Genomic DNA, 3,556 nt, shown 5'->3' with positions numbered 1-3,556 from the left:
CATGCTAACAAGAAATAAACTGGTTCTAACCAGGGCCTGTAAAAGCTGAGCCTCAATAAGAAATGGGACAGAAGGGTAGAAGGGTAGGGCCAGAGTCCTCAGAAGGATGCATAACCCCCCTGAGTCCCTCCCTGGCCCGTCCCTCTGGAGAACTATGCTAGAAGGCAGTAACTTCTTCTCCCGCTAATCCAGGGACATTCCAAGATAATCCACACTTAGCACAAGGGAAGGAAAGGGGAGGCACCATGGTAAACAAGGATTAAGTCAAACTTAGAACTGTGTGGTGAGATTCCATGTTCTCCTATGGGAGCTGACTACCCTCTGAATAGGAGGCTGAGAAGCCGGGGTGACTCTCTCTCAGGGTAGTGATCAGGTTGGACAGTGCTGGCAAAGAGAGAACGCAGCAGAAGTGGAGGCTGTTAGAGATAAAGCTACCTTTGGGTCCTGACCTCCAGGCAGGATTGGGGGTTCTTCCCAACTAGTGGCTAAAGGTTGTCTATAGTACCCATCACACATGCACACACAGACACAGACACATAGACACACACACACATCCTACCTAGAGCAGCCTCTGCTCTCACAACCTGGTGATCCCAATAGAGTCCTGTAGGAGCCTTCATTGAGGTCTTCTGCTATGCAGAAGTAGGTGGCTACAGACTGCGCCTTTCTTAGAGACTCTAGGATGTTCTGGTAAAGCCCAACTGATCTAGAGGTCCTGAAAAGACAAACTATGGCCCCACCCATGTCACAGGAGCCAAGGGTTTAGAGCAGATCTAGTGTGACCACTACAGGTAGGGACAGTAAAACCCAGAGGTAGTAAGTCGTTTGCCTGAAGCTTCCGTGCTCTGTTCTCAAAAGAACAGGTTAAAGTCAGGCCCTTGATTCCTATCCCCTAACTCTTCCCACTGCCCACATTTCCTGTTAGTAGCTGTGACTGGCTGGCTGGAAACACGGTGTAGTGTCCAAAAGATTGTTATTGCCAACCTCATTGTCCAAAAGCAAAAACTAAACCACCTGTGATGATTCCTCTTTGTCAGTTTGACTCCCTACACTCAGGAGAATGGTCCCCAGAGGCTCGAGTATTTGAATTCTTGGTCCCTATGGAGTGGTACTATTTAAAAGGATTAGGGCATGTGACATTGTTGGAGAAAGTCATTGGGGGAGAGTCTTAAGGTTTCAAAAAGCCCATCCGATGAGCCCAGGGTCTCTCTCTCTTCCTGCTGCCTACAGATTCACGTAGCTCAGCTCTCGGCTACCTCTCCAGCACCACCATGTCTGCCTGCACGCCATGATTTCCACCATGACAATAACGGGCTAGACCTCTGAAATGGTCTTTTTATAGGTCTATGCTTTCTTTTTATAGAGTTGCTGCGGTCATGGTGCCTCTTCAGAGCAGCAGCTGGCAGCAGGGTCTCTTGTCACTGACAGCTTCTAGGGTTTCTCCTCTCTCTGCCTCACCTCTTCTCAAAGGCACGCTGGGATTACAGATGGGCACTACTGAGTCCAGTCGACTGGGGACTGACACAGGTCCTCATGCTTGCACGGCAAGCACTTTACCCACTGAGCTGTCAGCTGCTCCTTTCCCTCCTTAAGCTGCTCTTGTCAAGTATTTTACCACAGCAAAGAGAACAGTGTCTAACTTACTGCCTGCAACTTCATTCCTTACTGAGTCATAAACAGCCTGCTGCCAGCCCAGCCCAGAAACGTGAGCGCACCCTCACCTCTCCTGCAGAAGCCAGTCATGCCTCCTTCCCCCAAATCCATTTCCCTCATCTGCAAAGTGTGGAAGATGGCATGAGAAAGAACACCGAGGCCCAGGCTCTGGACACGCCTCTTAGATGTGCGGTTTCTGTAAGGGCTCAGAGTTTTCTTAAATGGATCTGTAAAAATAGCTTTTATTCCCAATTACACATTTGTTTTAATATACACATAAACGGAGGTAGCATTTTACTGCGGTGATCATGTCCCATTGATGCTCCAGGGACATGGCCTGTTCAGTCCTAAATACTCATCTGGCCATACCCAGCTACTAGCAGACCGCCTAATGTCCTTTGTGTGAGAGATGGAGGCTGCAGCATTAGCATCTCAGGCCAGGGCCCCAGGGGTCCATGCTGCAGAGTTCAGCTGCCAGCTGCCTGAAGCTCCACAGCAGGCCACAAAATCCTGGGCTCCAGAGAGGTCCCCTTCCTGGACCTCAAACTGTCTTTCCCCATAGCACTTATCCTCTGGAGTCACATGAGAGGAAACCTGAGAATTGAAACTCCCTGCTGTGAGGACTCACAGAGGAACAGCCTGGCCGCCGACCTCCATAAGTAGTCCCTGGCTGCTTTGAGAACTCAGCATGCTGTGTTCATGGCTGTCCCCTGAGATAGGTTGCTGGTTTCTCTCCTTGTTCCCAGAGCAGAGGCCTGGGCAGGTCCTCAGGGTCAAGGCTGGGGCAGAGGTCTCACTCCCTTTGCTCTTTGCTTTGCTCTCTCTGCCTCCATCCTGGGCCAGAGTCCTTTTTTGTCTCCCTGACCTTGTCCCTGCCCTGGTCCTCATTACTCTCTGCCCTGTGGTGTTACAAGATTCCCTCCTTGGTTTCCATCCCCCTCCACCCTCTGGTTTCCTGTCAGTAAACACAATCCATTCTGGAGTGTAACAACAGGCCAGTATCCCAAATGGACAAGGGCCCCTGAGGACAGGCAGTGGAGCTGGCTATAGCTTCTAAGTTTCCAGTCAGGCCTGGATGGTCCCCCTACTGAACTAAAGACACTATCCGCATCTAGTCTGGACTATGCCTTGTGTGAGATTCTAGGGGGACAGCTTCGGGAAACACACAGCATGGCCCAGTCCCCGAGAGGAGGCAGGTCCAAGAAGCTGAAATTATCATGGTCAGCTGCACACCAAGGCACCTGGAGAATGGACAAGGGGAAGGGAAGGAAAGAAAGGAGAGAGGAAGAAATCAGGGTGGCCACCCTGCTATGACCTTGACTCTCCAACATCTCTCTGTGGTATCAATTTCTGATTTGAAGAGAAACTCCCAGTCACAAGATCAACAGAGTTCACTTGAGTTCTAGACAGGGAGAGGGATGCGAACAAGACAAGATGAATCCCAAAACTCAGGGACAGCAAGTCCAAGACAGAGATGTCTGTGGATATTTATAAGTGAGAACTGTAACTGATGTGTAGAAACTCAGAGACCCACCCGAGCATCCCACAAAGCAAGCTACTTCCCTAGCCTGTACCCTTGATCCTAGGGGAAGTGAGGCGGTGCCCGAAGAGCTCCTACTCTAAGTCTTAGATAGTTACCTAACAGATGTCTTTGTATAGACCTCATCCGTAAGCAAATTTGATGGCTAGAGTGGTAGTGCACACCCGTGAACCCCAGCGCTGGAGACGCAGAGGCAGAGGATTGATGGTTTCAGGCTAGCTTGGAAAACAAAGCAACAACCCTGTCTCGACAACAAAATAAAAACACCACAGATTTTGGCCTATGTCTATAGACTTAGTCCTTAGGATGCTGAGGCAGCAAGATCATTTGACTCTAGGATAGCAGTACACGCCTGGGAAACAC

The sequence above is a fragment of the Mus musculus genome, chromosome 7 (assembly GCF_000001635.26).
Source record: "Mus musculus strain C57BL/6J chromosome 7, GRCm38.p6 C57BL/6J".
NCBI lineage: Eukaryota > Metazoa > Chordata > Mammalia > Rodentia > Muridae > Mus > Mus musculus.
This window is presented reverse-complemented; position numbering follows the sequence as displayed.